Source organism: Amphiura filiformis, chromosome 3, assembly GCF_039555335.1.
Source record: "Amphiura filiformis chromosome 3, Afil_fr2py, whole genome shotgun sequence".
NCBI lineage: Eukaryota > Metazoa > Echinodermata > Ophiuroidea > Amphilepidida > Amphiuridae > Amphiura > Amphiura filiformis.
The window spans coordinates 24,027,962-24,051,953 of record NC_092630.1 but is presented as its reverse complement, the minus strand read 5'-3'; the positions used below and the strand labels follow the sequence as shown (position 1 = coordinate 24,051,953).

At 37.1% G+C, this 23,992-nt stretch overlaps 1 long non-coding RNA gene across 1 annotated transcript; it reads right to left on the bottom strand.

Annotated features, from left to right (window-relative positions):
* Positions 1–10,114: 10,114 nt before the first annotated feature.
* Positions 10,115–11,106, bottom strand: LOC140148256 (uncharacterized). The gene is made up of 2 exons (XR_011858460.1): positions 10,974–11,106; positions 10,115–10,942 (listed from the first exon to the last, which is right to left on the bottom strand). It is a non-coding gene; the product is annotated as an uncharacterized lncRNA (long non-coding RNA).
* Positions 11,107–23,992: the final 12,886 nt, after the last annotated feature.

Genomic DNA, 23,992 nt, shown 5'->3' with positions numbered 1-23,992 from the left:
ATTTCAACTTTTTAGGTGATGTATGATGTGAAATTGTAAACACTGAGAAGCCTGCCTGGCCATGCTTCGAGATACCGACCATACAAAAGTAACAAAAGTCACTTTCAAAGTGGCTAAAACTAAAAGCTCTGCACAAACAACACAGAAACATAGATCACTACGAAGGAGACGGTAGTTCACTCCATGAACTGGAGTCGGGTAAATAAATAAAAAAGAAAAGCATATTATATTGTAAAAAAAAAAGTCTATAAAATAGCAATTCCTGCTGAGACTTTCGAAGTACTCTTTGGAATTTGTTAAAAACCCATTCAAACTGAAAAGAAGTTGATTTCGGAGATCTTGAGGAAGTTGATCAAAAAGGACAACCTTCAAATCCAGGATTACTATTATCTAAATGTACAGTGACATCAATATTAGGCCATTATAACAAATGTGTCATAATGCGCAAAAATAAATTCTGCTTCGAATTCAAAAGTGATAAAATTTTGCATTGAGTATTTTGTCACTAAAATGCACAAAAATTATGTGCGGGTGGCCCATTAAAATATCAAAAATCATTTTTCTCAGAATGCAGCCCTAGTATGTATGTATGTATGTATGTATGTATGACCCTCCAGTAGAGAATTTAGAGACTAAAGATATTGTTGTAGTAAAGAGGTGAAGCCGAGTTATTTTACTCCAAAAATAATGACGTCGCCAGTGTTATAGTAGACTTGTTAAGGGGTGAAAATGGGGCAAACGCTGCATTTTTTAGTACAAAGGTCCCACTTGGCATGAATGTTCCTTGGGGCAAAAGGAAAAGATTCATCCAAAGAGACACTCTGTATCTATGCATAAAACCCCCTAATTTGCATAAATTATGCTAATTAGCACCCAAAATATGGTATTTTCTAACTTTTAGCCCATTTCACTTAAAAACATGTGTAAACAGTTGAATTTGGATTGATTTAGGATAAGGAATTAATTTTAGGGATAATTTTGGGAATATGTGGCCATTCTGACCCCTAAATCCAAGATGGCCGCTGGCCGCCATCTTTAAAATATGCGTTTTTACAACTTTTGAACCAATCGAGCTACAGACTTGTGTGGCATATCAATTAATACTAACATGGGGTGGGAAACTCATTTCTGGCACTGTTTATAAGATAGGAAGTCATTTGAAAAGGGCACAGTGGTTTTTAAATGTAAATTCCAATGTACCAGTCTTTGACAATATGTGACCCGGCAGCACAAACGAGCCGTAAATTCCCTAAATTGTATTCTGTGTTACGGTGTAAAATGTGTACGAAGGTCGTATTCATCGATAACTTAAGTTGGCCCGACATCCGTCTTATTTTGATAGTCAAAAACTAATCAATAATCCTATATTATAAGCTTCTGCCTTAGATGGCCGGCTATAGAACTTTTAATAGCTCTGGTCTTTGTTTGCTTTTGCTAAATCCTTTTCAAGTGGTGGGTTACCAGGCATTGTATTTTGTACAGGTATGCATAACCAACAATTAACAATGAGACAACTTTCTTAAACCTCGTTGACTTGGGGATGATTTGAAATGACCGCCAATTATGACTGTTTGATATATTGCCAGCAATGTGGAAAAAGAGACACATGTAAAAACGTAAAAAGCTATAATTTTGTTGAAGAAGCAAAGTTTAACAAGCCATAACCCCGCTTCTGGACATCGTTTGAAGTCAAATGATATACCATTTTTAAGTTTATGATGTTTATTTTTTAAACACGAGATAAAACAAAATTGACCGGGGGAGGAATTTACGGCTCATTCGCCGTGGACGGTCACATATTGTAGATGGATGAACATCAAACTTATGTTTGAATATATAGTTTGGTTCAGTGCGTCAGCAAAATTTTGGTCGTTGGCAATTGTGGGGATTTTCTATATTTTGCTTTTTTTGAAGTCTAGGATTCACTTGTAATGAAAACCAATGTTTACCATTTTTTAAATACCAATATGGCGGCCATTTTGACAATCCAAAATGGCCGGTTAATCTGCACACACGCAGTCATGTTCAGTTCCTAAAAGTGGACCTTTGAACTTGAAATAGTTACTTTTTATTGGACTATGCAGTCATACTTCTTCTTAGCGTGTCCAAGCGCAGGGTCAAATGCGCCCGAGCCAATAGCTGACGCAGTGACGAGCAGAATCGTTGAATTCAGCTAGGTCCTCATGTGTGCAATGTTGCCCCATCTTTGGACAGACCAGCAGGTGTTCCATAGTCTGTTGAACCGTTCCACACTCACAGGTAGTGTTTTGTCCTTCTGGTAGGTATCCCCATTTCTGTAAAGCGACCTTGCACCTTCCGACCCCTGATCTTAGTCTGTTGAGACACCGCCACTCAGGCCATGTGAAATCAGCTCCAGGTGGTAGCTGCTCACTGGGTTGTAGTCCCATAGCTGGTGAATTGGGAGATCTCTCTTTCCACAGGGTGAGTCTTTCCGCTTCCTTGGAGACTGTCCCAAGAGGATGAACTTTGCTTAGGAAGCTTCCTCTGGATCTAAGGCGTTTGGGTGCAGCAGTCTGGTTGGACATGGGGTGTTCATATCAGTGGTCTGACGCTCACGCTCTTGCATGCTGGTCACTTGTCAGCGTACATCTGGAGGGGCTATAGCAGCTAAGGTGTAGAGACTCTCCGTTGGTGTGTTGATTGGAGGCATCCAGTGATAAGTCGACAGCATGAGTTGAGTGCTGGGTCCACCTTCTTGGCATGAGTTGATCTTCCCCACACTGGGCAGGCATATTATATTCAGCACTAGAGTAGCATAAAGCCAAGGCTGCTGATCTGAGAGTCTGGTCGGGCTCCCCATCTGGATCCAGTGAGCTTGTTCAAAATGTTGTTTCGTGAACAAACTTTGCTCCTTGTCTTCTCAATGTGGCTCTTGTATGAGAGTGTACGGTTGAGAGTGACTCCCAGATATACGGGTGTTTCACAGTGCTCTAGTGTGGTTCCAGACCAGGTCACTTTCAGTTGACGTTTAGCTTCACGGTTGCGGAGGTGGAAAGCACACACCTGTGTCTTGGATGGGTTGGCACGGAGGTAGTTTTCCTCATAGTATGGCGTGAGCTCATCCAGGGCTTTGGAGAGTCTCCGTTCTACAACAGTGAAGTCGGTGTGTTGTGCACTGATGCCAAGATCGTCTGCATATATGAAGCGTTGGGTGTCTTCACTTCTCGGTTGATCATTGGTGTATATATAGAACAGGAGAGGTGCGAGAACACTGCCTTGGGGTAGTCCGTTCCTGGGTCTTCGCCACCGGCTCATCTTGTCTCCAAGCTGAACAAAGAACATCCTGTTGTCAAGCATGCATTTGATGAGCTCCGTCAGGTGGTGGATATATTTGGTTAGCTCCAGGATTTTGCTGAGGAGACATCTATGATTGACGGTATCGTAAGCTGCTGAGAGGTCGACGAAAACAACTCCGGTTACCAATCCATCCTCAAATCTATCCTCAATGTGCTAGGTAAGGTTGAGAACTTGGCTTGTTGTTGATTTGCCAGGACGGAAACCTGCTTGTTCTGGGATGAGTTGCTCGTCTACCACAGGTGCCAGTCTGTTGAGCAGGAGGCGTTCGAATAGCTTGTAGGTATGGCTGAGAAGCGATATTGGTCGATAACTCTTTGGGATGGATGGATATTTCCTGGCTTCAGCAGACCGATGATGTGAGACTTCTTCCAGATCTTAGGGAGTCTGTGGCTGCGACGGTGTTGTAGAGCTGTAAGAGCCATTTCTTTGCCAAAGTTCTTCAGCTGCTCAGTTGCGATGTTGTCAAGGTCAATTGCTTTCCCTGGTTGGAGTTTGGCGATTCCTGCTTCCAGCTCCTGCATAGTAAAGGGCTTGGTGAAGCCGGGGACTCCGCTGTATTTCTTGCGGTCTAATCTGGTCTTATGTTTCTTGCCACTTCTTCCATTCAGGAGCAGTTGGTGGGCAACCTGGTTGGGTGTGACTTTGGGCTGCAGTGGGGCTGTTGTAGGGTCACCTTGAAGTTTGCGGATGGTGGACCATGCCTTCTTGCTGTTGCGGGTCATGTCTGCTGACTCTATATGAGGGTATGCCAGATCTTATTACGCTCTTTGGAGATGGATTCCATAACTGTCGCACCTGTTGTTTCCTCGGCGAAAGGGTCAGCTTTAAACATGGTTACATACTCTTGGTATTCTTCTGCACATTCCTTGGAAAGGCCTGGTATGTATTCCACCCTGCAGCCTCTTGGTATATGTCTACGAGCAGTCTTGGAAACTAGTTGGGCAAAGGTGTCATAGTTGTCTGGAGTTGGAGTAATTCTCTTCACCTTCTGGTCAAGCTCTTTTGTGAATCCGTTCCAGTCTGCTTTCTTGTAATTGAAGCGTCGCTGAAAAGGCACTATGTTTGGTGAGATTACGGTGTTAACGTGGATACCAATTGGCCGGTGTTGTGTTTGGGGAACTGGATCCAATACAATCTTCTTACACATGTCAGAGATATTGTTAGTGACAATAGCTACATCAGGGTTGTATCCTCTCTTCCAACGGGCACTATGGAACGAAGGAGGAAGTTTGGAATCATGAATAAGGCTCAGCTGGTGTTTGTCTATCCATTCCTCAACTGCAGCTCCATCGTTGTTGGTTTCTTTGTAACCACATTGAGTGCTGTGGCTGTTGAAATCGCCGATGAAGATACATGGCTTGGTGTCAGTGTTAGAAGTGAAGAGAGGGAGCTTGAAGTCTTCTGCTGGTGGCTTATAGACTGATGTTATTGTTACATTACTGAGCTCAACAGTGAGAACTTCAATGTTGTTGTCATCAGACATCATAGTGGCTTCAATCACAATAACTTCATTCACAAATATCGCACTCCCGTATTGACGACGTGGTCTCTCAACGGCAAGGACCATATACCTGGTATGGTTGGGCGGTAGCGGGGGCGGTAGTTCGTCGCTCCTTTATGAGTTTCCTGTAGGCACAGGACATCACAGTGGAGATTGTTGCACAATCCGCTGATGATATTTTGCTTGGCGGTAGAGAATCCTTCGACATTCAGTGATGTAACTGTCAAAGCAGGCATTAGAAAAGGACTGCTTGGACTTCCTTTGGCGATTCTGGGCATGATGGAAAGCTTCTAGATGATAAGTTGCGATTAATGGTGGCAGGATTGGTTGGTTATCCAGGGGCGCGTGAACTATTGGTTCGGACGCTCCTACCATGACCCCAAAGTCATACTGATATGGTACTAGTTCAATTTGTTTAATGTAATACCATAAACCAGTGTGTCATTTACCACGCATGTTTTGAAGGTACAAAATCAGGAATGATTGAGAGCAGTTTTTGTCTGACTCACTCTGTATAGCAAATAAATACACCTTTAAATTAACTCCTTTAATCAAATTAATGCCGGAAATGAGCTCTACAGCCCCAAATTAGTATAAATTGATATATCACACAAGTTGGTAGCCAGTATGATTCAAAAGTTGTAAAACGTGTATTTTAAAGATGGCGGCCAGCGGCCATCTTGGATTTGGGGGTCAGAATGGACACATATTCCCAAAACAACCCCCAAAATTAATTCCTTATCCTAAATTAATCCAAATTCAACTGTTTTCACCTGCTTTTAAGTGAAATAGGCTAAAAATTAGAAAATACCATATTTTGGGTGCTAATTAGCATAATTTATGCTAATTAGGGGGTTTTATGCATAGAGACAGAGTGTCTCTTTGGATGAATCTTTTTCTCTTGCCTCAAGGAACATCCATGCCAAGTGGGACCTTTGTACTAAAAAATGCAGCGTTCAACCTCTTAACAAGTCTACTATTATACGAGACGACAGATGCACGACAGCAGCTAAACACAATACCTGGATGTTAGCCACTGTCGAGCATCTATCGTCTCATATAACACAGCCACAGGCAACATCATTATTTTTTACCTCCAGTCACGGTCTGATGACCTCTAACACAAATTGAAAATTGTCTCATTCAGCAAAATCGAGGGCTTAGTGCAACAATAACCTTGTCACTGATTAATTTGATAACCAGGCAGGTTTGGTTCACCCCAGAAGAACTGCTCTGGTGGGGCTTCCTCTTTAACGCAATATTTCAGAATTGGCAAAATGAAGATAAGGCTCTGTTTTCCTTTGGTAATTGGATTCAAATTCATCTAAACATGCATCCTTAAAGTTACACTGGATAAAATACTTTCATTCACAACAAAGTTACATTTTCTATGAAACCTCACATGCAGAGATTTCCTTATTTATTATTATACGATGATCAGAATTGATAATGGAGATATAACATTTGTTTTACAATACAAGGTTGACTACCAATAGATGTATACACTATTATTAACACCAAGAATAATAAGACTCAGTACTTCTGTAACTTTTCTTCTCTTTTTTTTTTTTTATTAAAATGCTAGCCTGCAACTATTGTCAAGACCCTTACCTTACCTGTGTTCTGGGAAAATGTACAAGATATATACAAGCTTTTTTTACAAGTTTATTCTTTATACACTGTATATATTTGATTGTGAAATTTCAGGTCTGTAAATCATAAATAAGTTTTGACACAACATAGGTATTATTGTATAAAGCTTGATATATATACACATGACATCATGACCATCAACCTTATTTATTTATAAACATCTGTACGACATCATGGCACTACAATGTATCGTAACATTTTTAAACTACCAAATTATTGGAAACAGTTTGGCTCAAACCTAGAGGTAATGCATTTTCAAATGATTTAATAAACAAACTTCTTCCATATTATATCCTCCACTGCTCAAGCCAATCATGTAGCAAAGTTCACCAACCTCCATAAACTAATGCAATTTTTCAATCCTCAAAAAGGCCATTCAAAGACTGTACACATTTACTATGCCCTTTGCTTATGAGGATGTTTAGGATTCTCTTGTTTGGTCCACACATCATGTACATACAATACATACAATTTGTATCTTTCAACAGTAGCATACCAGGCAACATTTCTGATGGGACAAAGTTGCAAATTCATTCTGCAAACATGCTCCCATAATGCATGCTTCACTGAAAATGTTATTGCTAAAATGGCTCACAATCAAATTAGATCCAAAACAGGGCTAGAGAAAGTTGCAAAGAAATAAAACATGGTATTACAGTATCTAACATGTATGTATACAGACATTTCATATGATATGCTCACTTGCTTCCCTACTTCAATGATATGATACATGTTTTGGTATCAGCTCATCAAGTGTGTTGAATACCGCAAATGTCTCTCTCCCTCAAGGGAACAAGTTGGACATATTCAATGAATAAGCTAAATAGTACCTGTATTGGTTGACGTAACTCGCTGAAGTAGCTACCATGCCTGATACGCAAATGGTATTTTCTACATTATGTGTATTCTGGACCAATTTCAACAAGGCTTTCCCATGGACTTTGGTACAATTACTGAACTGGTTTATGGTCAGGGTAAAGCAGTCTTGTAATGAGACTAGCAGAGTTGCACCCTATTCAGTTATCGCTCCTGGACTTTTTCTAAAAACAGTGATTGGATTTGATGCATCAAAGTCTTTGTGAAATTCATTTCAAAGGTAACACAATGACAGCTAAACACAACACACACATATTACTGCTGTCTATATTGGAAAGTTAAGCATCATTTCAAAATTGGAGTTTAAGCATTTACGTTCTACCCGTATTGAAACCTTATCTACTTCAACAGCACCCATTTTTTGGCTTGTACAAGATCATATAGCTGCACATATGCATATCTATTGATAAGAATTGAAAAGTGTATTCATTAATAACTCCTCACCCAAGTATAAAGAATGAGGGTCTTTTACAAGTAGATTTTTAACGGAAACCAAATGATCTGCTGTGCACTGTATTAAAATCAAAACATACAACATCAGGAACACCATTAATCAAATTTAAACAAATAGCAGCTATTCTCAGCCACTAAGATCAACCCTCCGAAGGCAACTATTTTCACTCTTTCTTCAGTGTAATCCTAATTAACAAAATGTGACCCATCACACCCAAACAGACCACCTCGAGGCAGAAATGAAAATGGAGATTTAAACACTAGGATAAACTGATGCTTTTTAGCTTGAAAATGACACTTTACTTGTTGAAATCAGATACAGTAAAAATGTTTTATGAGGCAAAACAAACTCAGAATTCTTTTTATTTTCTTTATATTTTTCCATCTTCTTTCATTGTTATCTGCCAATGAAGCTAGCTGCTAAGTGGTTTCAATGTGATGGGTCACAAATACACATTTCTGTGTATTGTAGTTTAAGATCTTACTTCAGCACAAGCACCTTAAAACCAAGGGTTAGTGTAAGAGGAGCCCACATGCAATAGCTGCCCGATGTTACATGTACAATATAGAATGAAGATATGTCTATAGGGCAGCTATTGCAGATAGGACCTTCTTGCTACATTTGGTCTCATTAATGAGAACTGCAATAACCAACATCAGCCTCATGTGCTGCTGTTAGGTCACAATTCTCAGTCACATATGAATACTTCAGGAGGATGAAAAGGATGAGGTGAAATATGTTAATTTCAGGCCTGGAAGAAAACGATTCATTTTCCAAGAATTTAAACTTAATTCCCACAAGGATGTTGCAATTCCCCTAAGTACTAGTGTATTTCTCTATTGTAAAAAATAAAAATCCTCCAAATGCTGAAATTGCCTAAATTTTCCCAGCCCAGTGGTTTCAACCCTATGCATGTCACATTTTTTACCAATAAAAAATCTAATAGGACATAAAATCACATTGCTCTTACAAATAATTTTTTTAAATTGGTCCAGTGGGGGATTAAATGACATTCTACTAGAACAACCAATCACAACCATTCATGACACGGAGTAAAATCATTTAGCATTATATCTGTACACAAACTTGCAACAATAATAAATTCAACCACTATCCTTTCCTAACACCATCATAAAATCTTTTTTTTTTCCTTGAATGATTCAAAACATGTATAAAAAATACCTGTGCATTTTCATGTTACTTAAAGCAAGATTTTGAGCGTCTCATTACTGCCCTGCAATAACATATTATAAACAGAAAGTACAGGGACTGAGTTTTGATATAAGAGAGTGATTTTCATCTCTTTAGTTGACCATTAACAGCTCTCCTTGAAGGCTCCAGAAGAGCTATTTAATGTTCTCCTGCAAATTCCAAAAGACAGTCCCTGAAAGAAATGGGGGCTAACATACAGCAGAGGATGAGTTGCAGAGATTCGTCTTAAAAAGTCTGCAAACTGAATATACACTGTGGCCAAAGTGTAGCACTATGGTAAATCTGCCATATTGGATTCTAATGCATGGGGACCAAACTAGTAGGCCTATACCTCCAGCATTTATTGGCAAAAGGGTTTGTGCATGTAGCACCCTTAGCGCACACCCTATTACATGCATGAAGTCTACCAGGCGCATGGTGAAAAAAATCTGGAAATACAGTGTTTTGGTCTGGCTGTGAGCATTGCAACACAAACAAACAAAGCACAGTTTGTCATCTACTGCATTGGTTACCATCCCATGTAAATCCAATAGGGCCTTTACTTATTTCCTTTGAATCACTAAGCACTTTGATATGTCCAGCATTCAAAAGACCATTAAACATATATTTATTGTGTCTCTTGAGCAGGAATTATTACACGCCTGTCTCAAGATGTGTAGTACTAGTACATTTTATAACTTTTTAAAGTGATAGCATTTAAATATAAACACTGGAGTTCCACCAAGTTGGGCATGGAAGAAAAATGTTCATCCTTCACCAATTTTGCTTCCTTAGATACAAGAGAAGGAATAATTTGCGATCATACAAGTCACAACTTCCCTTGCATACACCTGTAACATACAATTGAAGACCTGAGCGCAAGAAGACCGTAAGTCCACTTGGCCCCCTCAACATGGATACACTAAAGTTGTGTATAGTTTGGTAATGTTTTATACATGGTCAGGGGCCAAAACAAATCTTTCACAACCTTTCATGATGTTTTCACCCTGGAACATACATGTATAAAACATTATAAAACCCTAAGAAACTATACGTAACTTTAGTGTATACATGTTGAGGGGCCAAGTGGACTTAAGGTCTTCTTGCGCTCAGGTCTTCAATTATATTGAAACTGTCCTTTGGTTGGGCACTAATCCTTTTGAGACAGCAAGATGAATTTGGGCTATTCCATTTAAAAACCACACTCTCCCTGTGGAAGATTTTGGAAATATCTTTCACAGGGGGAGTATGAATTTCAAATAGAATGAACACATTAGGCACCTCCATTTGAATGTCATGCACCCTCTGAGAAAGATTCAACCTGAATCTTCCACAGAGGGAGGATGAGTTTCAAATACGAGTTGGTTAATGTGCTAATTCCATTTGATATTCATACTCCCCTGTGGAAGATATTTCCAAAATTTTCAACAGGGGTAGTGTGGATTTTCAATGGAATAGCCTAATATATCTTATACTAGTTTCTCTAATACATAATCTGAGAGCCACTCCTCAGACAGTCACCCCTCGTACAGTCACCATTACAAATAAGGTGTGTTTGGATGGTGTCCCACCAAAGAAGAGATCTTACGCTCCCCATAATGCAATTCTCCTATTTCAATTTTCTGTACTGATTTGCTATCAAGTGCACCATAGTGACAAAAAGTATCTCAATGAATACATGTAGAGCTCATCCAGATCTTGCAAAATGTGTTTATATCTTAACTATCGACCCTTGTTTAGACAGTCTAAAACAAAGGAACCTGTACAAATGTGCCCATCCACCACAAACTGGTCGTAAAGTCGGCATTTTCCATTTTGAGATAAATCAAAAACAGTATATGGATTTCTATTAAAACATATTAGGAATTTGATCTTTGATGAACCATAACTTCACTTTCAGATGTCCGATGAAGCTGGTTGAGGTGTCATTTTAAAGCTGAAAGTGCATTCTTTCAGAATCTGCAATAAACAGAAAATGACCTAGAGCTGACTTTACTACCACTTTGTGGTGGATGGTCACAAATAAGAGTGACATTTGAGGTGATGCATCATGTTGCAAAGGATTCTGGGAAGGACAATGTATCTTCTCTGGTGTACCACACTATTTACCATTCTTTAAGGGTACTACACCCCCTGCCCAATTTTGTGCCTATTTTTGCATTTTTCTCAAAAATTATAGCTTATTGGTGACAGGTAAGATATGTATGTTATAGGGGCAGGGAGTACAACTACTGTATTGAAAATTCAGCAACTCAAGGCAAGTAGTTATTGATTTATTGATCAAATATTGGTTTTCCCTCATTTTTGACTGTAACTCCACAATTGTTGTCTGTGCTGAAATAAAATTTCCAGTGCAGTAGTTGTAGTCATTGCCCCTATAACATACATATCTTATTTGTCACCAATGCGCTATAAATTTTGAGAAAAATGCGAAAATAGGCAAACAATTGGGCAGGGGTGTAGTACCCCCTTAATGTAACAAAATATCATTTGAGGTATTAGAATCCTCCACAAACCACAACTCCACCATCTGATTGTCTCTAAACAAACTAAAACATAGCCTTAATACAAGGCTTTTTACCATCTGAATAAAAATTAAGAACTACAAAACCAAAATGACAAAATAAATTTGGTGTAAAGCAAGGTCAACTATATTACAAGAGGTAGGTCGAGCAGCTAAAAACAAAAAAAATTCTTATAACACTCAAATGTCTTATTTATGTACATAATAATACAGGGCTACTACCATTATTGTTATATAATATGCAGCTTTCATAAATTCATATTTATCCCAGTTTTTTTTACCATAAGAAACAATGTCAACATTTATACACTGTATTTACATTATATTATAGACCATATATATTTGTGTTACAAGCCATTAATACACTAATTATAAAAATCAGTAAACTATCTTTACAAGAAATATGTGTTCCCTTTCACGATATAAAAAAAAGACAAAGTATATACCTACAGCAAATAGGTTAATAACATAGTATTTATAATAGAAATTAAATGTTAATGTATGAAGTACTTGGAACAACTACATGTACCTATTCATTATTTTACTAAAAAATACATTCAATATGTAAAGACATAATAACATAAACATGGATAATGAAAGATTTAGTACCTGCAAGTGCTTCTGATTATACGCCTACAGAGGTTACATGTATGCCCGCAGCCAGTATTTATTTGGGGGGGGAATGCAGGGGGATAAAAACTGGACATTTTGTGAATATTTCCTTCCAAAAGGGCAGATTCAACCAGTGGCGTAGCATCATAGGGGCACGGGGCATGTGTCCCCCCAATCGATCGAAATTCTAAAAAATCCCATAGGAAAATTGCCGAAAAACAGCTTGTGCCCCCCAATCAGACCCGGTGCCCCCCATCATGGTTGGTGCCCCCCTCCTCAATGTGATGACCCACGCTACGCCACTGGATTCAACATTGTTATAGAAAACCCTTTTAGGGTTAGCATTTGGAGGGGGCTGTTGCACCCACACCACTTCCCCTGGTTATAGGCCTGATTACAAGGGTGTTTATGGTTAAGAGTATTCTGTGGCAACCATTTTAAGCTTAAACAAGACATCCTTGCATTGGTCTATGGTAAAACACAATTTTAATGTTACAAGAACTATCAACAAACACTTGCAACTTTTGCTCTAGTCAGAGTCTTTCAAATTTGTACTTCTGGTTTTCAATACTTGATGAGCTTACCATGCACATAGAAAATAATTAATATTTTTAAAGGAAAAACCAATTTCATTGGGATCATTTAAGTGAATACTTGTGTATCTATTTTTACCACATTATACTATTCCAAGGAACTTTGTTAATCAGAAATAATAAAATGAACCAACAACACCAGGACATAACAGTGGTGCTGTCTGCATCACACTTAATAATTATACCTTTTCACATATTCTTTTGCATTTATACCTGCTCATAAAACGGGCAAAATTTTAAGTATAGCTGTTGAAAAGTTTTATTGAACTCAAAACAGATGAAATACCTAAACCGAGGGTCATAGCAACATAAAACAGCCTACCAAAGTAGGTTGTTGAATTCTGCTTAAGGTTTACTAGGTAAATTTTTGGATTGGCATTTTGATTGAAATGATGGGCAGACCTCAATTTCTAACATAGACACTGGTCAACATATGGTCAGATTTCAACCATTATGTCAAATCCATGCTCAGACATGCTAAGGACAAATGCAACAGAGGTTTTGGTAAATTTCCTCTGAATTGAACTGGCCCTTGGCCAGACGGCAGAGTGCAGCATTGAACATTTATGGGAGCTTTTCTGGGTAATAGGCTATGGGGTATCACCCCTCCCCCTTAAAAATGTTGCTCTTTTTATGACATAAAATATCTTCATCCAATTCTGGAAATGTTAAATGAGTTATTTTTATGGGTCAATTTCCGGAATTCTTGTATTATTGTGGTTGTAGCTTAAAAAAAAAAAAGGTTTGTCTCAAAGCTCACAAGTGGTTTGAAAACAAATGCGAAATGCAATTTTTTTATTATTATTATTATTATTATTATTATTCCCGACTTGGTATTTTTATGGTATTTTGAGAAAAAAAGTCATTTACCGAATTTTTCCGGAAAAAAACTAAAAAACAAATTTTTTAATAAAAAAAAATCTGCATTTCTTTTTTTTTCAAATCTCGCGATTTTACAAATGCGCGCGCAAGCTTTGAGACAAATTTTGTTTGGCCTTATTACAGTATATTATTTTGACTGCTATTTCATCTAACATCAGTACGAGCTTCCAACGATACAGTTTCACACAGAATATCAAAAAGCCTATCGCAGAACAACATACCTACAGGTTTGACCAATGAGTAAGAGCTGGTAGTAAAAACAATTATCACATCCAACAATTTTCAGAAAACTTACTTTTAAAATGTGTTAAAATAAATGTTTTGTTGGGGCTTTCATTTTGGGACTTCATTTGTTATTTCATGTTAAGGGGGTACTACACTCCTGTGGTAAATTTTGACTATTTTTGCTTTTTTCTCAACAAATAATAATACACTGGTAACAAAAGTTATGTATATTATTGGGGCAAGGAATCCAATTACTACACTGAAATTTCAGCGATTCAAGACAAGCGGTTCAGTATATATGTGACCGTACATACGAATGAGCCGTAAATGTCCTCAATTGTATTCTGAGTTACAGTGTAAAATGGGCATGAAGGTCGTATTCATAGGTACCTCAATTTGGTGCTACGTGTACCTCATTTAATGAGATACACGTAGCACCAAATTGAAATACCTATGAATATGACCTTCATGCCCATTTTACACTGTAACTCAGAATACAATTGAGGACATTTACGGCTCATTCACGGTCACATATGATAGGAAATTAGGTACATCCTATCGGTACCTTATTTCTTAATTATCATAAATAGCGAACTGCTTGTCTTGGGTCACTGAAATTACAGTGTAGTAATGGGATTCCTTGCCCCTATAATATACATAACTTTTGTTACCACTGTGTTATTAGTTTTTGAGAAAAATGCAAAAATAGACACAAATTTATCGAGGGGTGTAGTACCCCATTAAATCATCACTGTACCACATAATAAAGTCAAAATAAGAGCATTCTAAAAATTTCAGCTTTGTCATAATTTGCCATAAAATTTGTATATCATCAGGACATTCCTCGTATTCAGAATGCAATTTGATGTGCTTTCATATCCCACAAAAAATACTGTGCAAATGTTGCTATCAGATCCCTTAAGAAGATTGCCTGACTCAACTGCCATGGATTATGCATTATCATACGGCCAAAAAAAAAAAAAAAAAGTTGTTTGCTTGCCCTCAACCGACCGACCCTAATTTTGGAAATCAGAAAAAAGTAGTTTTTTTCTATTTACTGTACAAAAGAATACCGACCCTAATTTTGGAAATTCCTGAAAAAGTTTTTTTTTTCTTTTCAAATTTTTAATTCTTAAGATGTAAAAAAAATGTATTTTAGAGTTTTTGTTCAACATTTTAGTTGTTTTGTAATGTTAGTTGATTCATTTTGACACCAAAATTGTCTGATTTTTCATTTTTTGTGCCTTAATTAATTACAAACAGTAGAGTTGGTTAGTAATTTAAAAAAAAAAAATCTGACCGACCGACCCAATTGTTAAAATTCAATTGAGGGCAAGCAAACAATTTTTTTTTCTTGGCATAAATGCAGATGAGGTAGAATACTGTATATTGGTTAATATATTTCACCCGGAAATACATATTTGATTAATATTATTTACTATGTACAACAGCTGATTTCAGTTCATGTTTTATGTATGTACATCACTGGCTCGAAAATATTTACGGGTTTTCACAGCAGACACATCAGAATAATTAATATAATTGAAAGGATTTTATTTTAATGTAGAAAATAGATTATTGGAATCAACACCATCCAATTCCGGATGAAGTTTTATCAAATTTTAAAAAGTTAATTATGGTTCAAGAAAATTTACACAAAAAAAATAGTAATATGTCCTGTAAAATAAGATTTAGCTCAACCAAGCACTAAGCATGTGTTTCAGGTCCTACCCTGGAATTTATCAACCATAGTGAACAGCGTTTTTTATTCTTCCTGCATGAACAAACTGATGAAAGAACTGATGAAAGTCAGAAAGAAATGACTAGTTGTGAAAAGGTGTAGAGTTTAAGGTTTTTGCATGCATTGTGACAAACACAGGGCTCGGAAATTTTGATGCAACATTTTTCCATAAATAAATTTGTCGTAGTGACCACATTGTGAAAATGACAAGGCCCTAACACATCTAATCATTAGAGCTGAAAATGGAGATATTGTACGGGGAATGTCACCTGTAATGGGAACAGCTCGGAGGCAATTGTATGTGTAGAACTGGCAACTTTTAACTATAAAATATCCTGAATGTGCTCCATTTCTGTACATTCTTTCGTGGTATCAATGGGCTTTTCCATTTAAAATCCACACTACCCCTGTGGAAGATTTTGGAAATATCCATCATAGGGGAGTATGAATTTCAAATGGAATGAGCACATAGGCAGCTCCATTTGAATTTCATACACCCTCTGAAAAAGATGCAACATGAATCTCAAATGGACCTGCTAATGTGCTCATTCCATTTGAAATTCATATTCCCCCTGTGGAAGATATTTCCAAATCTTCCACAGGGGTAGTGTGGATTTTAAATGGAATAGCCCAATTGATTGATGAACATTAATGTGTTCACAGAAGTCTACCAATACATAAACACCAGTGTATTACTCACTTACACACTCATATCAAGTGCATATGTGATGAAATAAGATTGTAACTGAATAATTACACTTCAGTGTAAAGGAGGCAAAGTAATAATTCATTGATTTAAATTTGAACTAAATTTTGAAATTGTGACACAATATGATCCATTAAGGCCAAAGGCAACATTTTTGAACATATTTATTATCTTATACAAACATTTATACTGAAAACACCAAATGTCTAGCATATTTAGTTCTAAAGTTATGAAGTTTTGCAATGTTTATTTTCTTATTATTGCTTATTTTACTCCATATTTTTGCCATTTTCTCAGTTTCAAATTTGCCGCCTTTGGCCTCCATGGATCGTGTCACAATTACTCATTGCATTTCATTGGATCTCATGTTCTTTCAAAGTAGAAATTCCTTAAATGTTAAATATAAAATTAAAATCCAGATATTTATAACTGTCAAAATTGTTAGGACTGACCAGCCCTATAATATACTTTTTATGTGATTCTGATGAGTTTTAGTGACAAGAATGTAAGGACTAAACCATTCAAACTCAAGAACCATGCACACTTTTCACAAATTCTGCTCAACCCTTTGTTGGTATTTTTTGTGACATCCATTAACTTATGAGTACCGGTATATTTTAAAACTTATTATTACAATTTTGATATTGCTATAGTATAGACTGGATGTAATATACATTGTATCTGTGAAAATCCATGAAAATTTATCCAGTGAGTTACAGTTGCATGTTTTAACCTGTGTTTTCTATTTGAAAATACATAATTAGCATAAACAATGCTTACATTTTCTCATTGCTTTTGTTAAAGCCAAACACTGTGAGAATGCACATGGTAAACTGAAATAGATGTACCAAGTTGACGTATATCAGAAGGGATTATTTGCTTCCCGTATTCTTCCAAACTTGAGCTCCAATAATGAAACCAGAACCACATCTAACATTTGTACAGAGTTAGTGAGTGGTGCATTATATTGCTATCAAACTGATGCTAAATATGTCTTGCTAATCAAAATTCAGTTCTACATTGTAAGATTGTACAATACAAAGATAGTTTCCAGGTTGGCTCTCTACAATTTAACTACAACAAGCCAGTCCTTTCAGAATATTAACAATTCCACTTGTCCATCGGGTAAGTCCACTTAGATCCACTTGCACTGATCTTTCCACACAATTATTTACCTTAAACCTTACTGTTACAATACAGTCACTGTCTTTTGAAAGGAGGTTAAGAGCTGTAAAATGCTAAATTTTAGCCTAAAAATGGTCTTTGAAAGTAGAGCTTTAGAAGAGTTGCTTGGACCAATGGCCAAGAGTCATTGTGTCATCAAGCAAAAGGAGCTATAAATAGCTCAGATGAGCTATAAATAGCTGCTCTGCTCAGGTGAGCTATAAATAGCTCAGATAATAGCTCAGATGAGCTACAAATAGCTCTTGCATGCAACTTAAGAGGAGCTGTAGAGGAACAATCGCTCTTGCTCCTTGCAAAAGAAAGTGCATAGCTGCAGTATTCACCAGACAAGGCTTAGAATACTGTGTGGGGTATTTCTTTTAGAGGTGTGCCCTACTAGTTTAGTAATTAGTTTCCGTAATTTTGGATCTAGTTACCCGCAGGGCTAACATGTCAGTGTTTTGGGTTGCCCAACATCAAACCTACTTCTCCATCACAATCCTCGGATACATCTCTGTCTGTCCTAAGTCAAAACACAGTAACTGCATTATGAACTGCAAGCAGATATTGCATTTTTACTTTGGGAGCAAAATGATACAAAAACATTTAAAAAAATACCAAATGCCAACTGCTCAGTGCCAGACGTGTGTAAGTGCAATAGCTACCAAATGTTCAGCTATTGGGCCATTCTTCGGTCACGTGTGTGACATAACTAGGGGTATTTCACACTAATGCTCCTGTACCTGCTTTGTAAATAAAACAGATAACACCATATCTTTTGCATGATAGTTACACTAATGTCTGTACTTTTCAAAAATATTTTAATTTTTTTCCTACGTTGTGTTATTTTCGTGTCAGGGGTCAACAAAGGGTCGGTCACGTGTGTGACATCAGACGGATGCAAGTTTTTGGATTTTAAAATTCATTTTAAAATTTCTGTGAATATTACAGGACCTACATATTCATACTAAATGTAGTAAAGCATTGATATCTTGCAATTACAATGACACCAACATTGACAAGAAACATTCATGCCTAGCTGTGTTAATTGACGGTTTGATACTAAGCGTTTGGTAAGCGTGTGTGACATTTGGTTTTGTTCGTCTGAATGTCACACACGTTACCAAACTTTTAGGTGAACAAATAAAGTATTTTATAAAAGCAAATTTGTTTCCAAATTTATTTATTATATGCCCTATAACCAACTAAATGTATTGTTTAGGGAAAAACAGTGGTGTCATGTCAACAATCACTTCATACAAACCTTCCATTAAAACTGAAATAACCGGATGGTGACACAGAAATCCATATTCTTAGGGGTAGGGGTAAAACATGGGTCAGTTTTTGCTCTTTTAAGAATATTTCAGGTGATATTGAGCTAAAACTTTGAGTTTAGGTTCATTTTGTGATTTACTTTTATGGCAACTACAAATCAGGTAAAAATTACATGTTGGGATTTTTTTCTTCCATAAAGTCCATTTTTAGCCCATTTATGCGTACAATCAAGGTTTTATCACATTTGTGACGACACAACCACAAAATGATACCATAGCAGCAAGGTATCAAGAATGTTAGTACTTATTTTGGTGTCAGTGGATAGAGGAGACCATAGCTATACAGAGATACCAAAATTCAACATCATAGGGTGCTCTTAATGGAATTCCATTGCGGAGTTTGTACGTCACACACGTTACCAAACTTGTCACACACGTGACCCCGGTCACGTGTGTGACTTGTTAATTACCATGAATTACATAAAAACTAAGAATAATAATTTCCATTTAGGAAGCTGGAATGGAGGGTATAATCAGTCTACCTTTTGACATAAAATATGAAGTTCAGTTAATAAAATCTTTTCTGATGGTAAAAACAATTGCATGTTTTTGGTCACGTGTGTGACATACAAAACCAATTAATTTGTTTCGTTAATTACACGATTGTTGTGGTTTGAAAAAAATTTCAACAGTTCTGATTTGTTTTAGTGGCGTCATAACAGCATATTTTTCAGGAAATTAAAAAAACACAATTATAAAAAGTTAAAACTGCAGTAAGTGTTAAAATGGCCCAAAAACCTTACTTTTAGACCCAAAACTAACAATTATGTTAATTTATGCAAATTAGGGTGTTCGGCAATTAATTTTTCATGAAAATTACAGTTCTTAAAACTTTGAACTGTACTTGTCACAAAAAAGTTTCAAAATAAATGATACCTACAATTTGATTTTTTTCAAATTAGTTTCATTTTCTGAAGAATGGCCCTATTGTAGTTACCCACTTCTGCCACTGAGCAGTCTATATGTATCTATCTGTCAGATCCAAACGGAGCATCTGCTACATGTACATGTATGTTATTTATATGCAGGCACTGCATTTGTTTACCTTGGCAACAGGCTGTTTCAAGAGCACTTGCCTCCCAAGTTAAAAGGTAGTACACAAATGGGCTATTCCAGCTGAAATCCATATATTCCCCCTATGGCAGACATGACCTTAAACAGGGAGTGTGAATTCCAAATGGGGTTACCTTATTGGCAACCCCAATCTACACCCTCTGTATGGGAGATTAAGATTGTCTTCCACAGGGGGTGTACATTTGTATTGATTTCAACTGGCATAACCCAATGCAATGATACTGATAGTGTGCAGCCTTCCCAAGTACAGTCCAACCTCTCTTATCCGGCCATTATCCGGATAAGTGAAAAATCCGGGTAAGTGAATTATACACAATTCTGTATTGAATATCTGAAGTGCTAACATTGAGACGGCAAAAGGTTACTCAAAGTGGGGTAATAACACTGAAAGATGCAACATAGCTATGGCCTTCTAAATGCTTCAGTGCATGAAATCAAGCTCTCAAAGCATTAAAAACATGTTTCCCTTTGATGATCACATATCCGATTGATAGATCCATATAAAAGAGGTTCGGATAAGGGAGGTTGAACTGTAGTTCTAAATGCAGTATATGTACCTGTGATTCATATTTCACAAACCATATATATCAAAACCTTTTATTTTAGGATGGCAGATGTATCAGAAGATTCCAATGATGACAAATTCAATTAGGCCAACAAAAAAAAATTGTTTGCTTGTTACTCAAAAGTGACCAGAATACCAACATTCAAGCATTCTCACTCAGACCTACTACTCGCTAAGGACCAAAGGCACGACCTGACGCTTTAATTCTTGTCAATAACACTTTTGTATGTACAAACTGTTACTCCTTTCTCAAATACATGAGGTCTATTGCAAATTGAAAAGATACGACCTGCAATCATGCAGGGGACTTGGCGAACATGAACTTCATGATCTTGAGACGAAGGACAAGCAAACAATCTTTTTTTTTCCCTCGCCCATAATGTACTTCTTCCAAAAAATCCTACATTTCCAAATTGAATTCACATTACAAGTATTGTCAAAAGATAAATCGGTTACAATGCAGCAAAACTAATATTGAAGCTATACAACTTTTGATGATCACTGGAAAGACTGACTAGATCCCAAACTCTCCCGGTGATCGCATACGATTACGGCACAACGGCTGGCAGTGATTCTAGCTAGATATTCACATCTTAAATGCTTGGAACTAACACATACATGTATACCATACACTCTAAAAAAAGTACTTTTGAATAATCATAACAAAGTATATATGTCATCATATATGTATCTACAGACTTTATCAATAAAGCATTACTTTAATTTCATGTTACATATATGTGACATGATCTGGTCCATGGGGGCCAAAGGAGTCATTTTTGAAAATTTAATTACTATAATCATTACCTTCTACAAACATTCATATACTGAAAACACCAAAGGTCTAGTTAGCAAACTTCGTTCTAAAGTTACAAATGTTTTGTGATGTCTTTTTTCTTATGTATTTTATTGTTTTGTACCTCCATATTTCTGCCTTTATATCAATTTCAAATTTGCTGCCTATGGCCCCCATGGACCAGATTGTGTCACATATTATCTCAACATAAACAATGAGCCAACTGCAAATTATTACAAACATGTCACATCACCCACCATCCTTACTTTTGATACTGTAACTATCCTATTGTCCACCAACAATGATAAAACTGTTCAATTTTCCTTCAAATTTTAAATTTTTTATACTCTAGCTAACACATGTATAACCAACTTCCATAAAAGTTTGCAAATCTTCTTTTCAAAATTCTTCCCACTTACATGTTATATAATGAAGTTAATAATTATACCACTTCCCAAGTCTGGTCCCCCATGAACAAGAACAACTAACCTTAGGGGGGTAACAACAGCAGATGGTGGTGGTATTGGTTAAAGCATCTTCACATTGATATTTCAAAAATATAGCAACCAATACGTACACTTGGTAATATAGTAAATACTAAATGATATTCTGTGATTGCTTGGACACTTGAGATACAGTACCTGTATTTAACTATGTTGACACTTTTTTTTAAATGTAAATGAATGTATCTCATTATATTGAGGTCGGTCGACTGCATATCCGTCTTTACACGCTTTTCAATACGGAATAAATGCTAACCTCTTGTAAAATCATCCAAGCAGCAAAGTTCATTTCCCATTGAAAAGCGTATAAAGACGGATATGCAGTTTACCGTTCTGATTATATTACCATACTTCCTTCATCCTTCTACAATGGTTATCAATGACAGTAGGCAACATCTTATATTAGACTTTATTTCAACACGGAAAGCGAGTTTCAAATGGAGCTGTTATTGTGTTCATTCCATTTGAAATTCATACTCCCTCTGTAGGAGATATTTCCAAAATCTTCCACAGGGGGAGTGTGGATTATAAATGGACTAGCCCATTATGACAAATTCACAATACAAAATGGTTATGAGATTGTGGTACTAATAACACATGTAGATCAACTGATCAATCAATCAATCAATCAATCAATCAACTTCAATCACTCAATCAATTGATCATTCACCAACAGATCAACCAATCATAAAACCACAAAATAATCAATAAATCCACCTTAAAATAGCACCACCATGTTGATACCTTCTACATTAACAGTTGTAGATGCATGAGGAAGTTGCAATCAAGATACAGACACTTACCACAAAACAATTGTTGCAAAAATACTTGAGAATTGTCAGGATTCGCAATACGATTCACACTAGTGGCTGCTCTTGAGAGTTCATTTTTGACTCTAGGGTTGACATGGCCATACCTGTCCCCATTGGATTTACCCGCAAGTGGTAAGATATATGAAAATTATATCAACAAAAGACACAAAAGTGTTATCGATAAACAGAAAACATGTGTGATTTGGTATAATTGTAACTTGCTTTTTAACATCAAGTTTTGTATTTCGCGAGCTTTGTACGTTAACTTTTTCCCATGATGCACTGCGCATTTTGGCCTCAACCAAGCAACCATTGGAGTGCACATTATAAAATTTGTATTGTGAATCCTGACAATTGTATACAAAACACAGCTATATACTCTGTTTGGCTTATAATTGGTGAAAAAAGTAAGACTCATAACATCATGTATTGATAGGGTTGCGCAGAGACAGTTAGAAACATCACCTACATGTACGCAGCACTTTTGACTCGTGCCGTAACGATAACTGAATAATTCACCAATTATAGCCAAACAAAGTAAACAAAGGGTACACAAGTGTTGAAGAATTTCAGGAGTCTCAAAATCACAAAACATTAATCTTAGAATATTTTTGTACTAACAATCAAAACTTGGCCAGTGACTTTGGTACCACCAACCCGTCCTTTTCATGTATAGCCTGATGCCTTTTCAGCGAGCTTCCCTGCGCAAACGCCCTCCCACATGTGTCGCACGTGTATGGTTTCTCACCAGTGTGCGTCCTGATGTGCTGTTTTAGGTTATTTCCAACTGCGAACCCCTTCTTACAATGCGGACAAACGTATGGACGTTCACCTGTGTGGATTCTCTCGTGCCGCTTTAGAACCCCGCGACGCGTGAACGTTTTATGGCAAAACCGACACATGTGCGCTGCTGGATCTTTCGGAATTCGTATCACTGGCTCTTCTGCGGCCGCTAAATGATGCGAAGCCTCGTGACATTTGAGGTCCCAGCTGTGTTGGAATTCTTGTCCGCACCATCTGCATGCTTCCGTTTTTGGTTTTGACTCGTCTTCGACTTCTTCGACCACGCTATGGTGCGTTCTCTCATGACACTTAAGGTCCCAGCTGTGCTGGAATTCTTTGGAACAATATCGGCAAGCTACTGGCACTGGTTTTTGTCCGATATGAGTGCCCACATGTTGGCGCAAATCGACACTCAACGCAAAAGTTATGTGGCACTGAGGGCACTTAAAGGGTTTCTCAAGCGTCCTTGTTTCCGCCGAAACGTACGGATCTGGCTTTATTTCATGAGGTTCTTCAAGTTCCTCCTCATGATCAACCGTCTCAATCTGCTCTTCATGAATGACCTCTTGTAGTTCTTGATGTTGTTTCGCCCTTCTCTGTAGTTTATGAGTTCTTTTGTGTTCCTTCAAATAACGCTTCTTGGTGAAACTTGTATCGCAATACTTACACCTGTATTTCTTTTGTG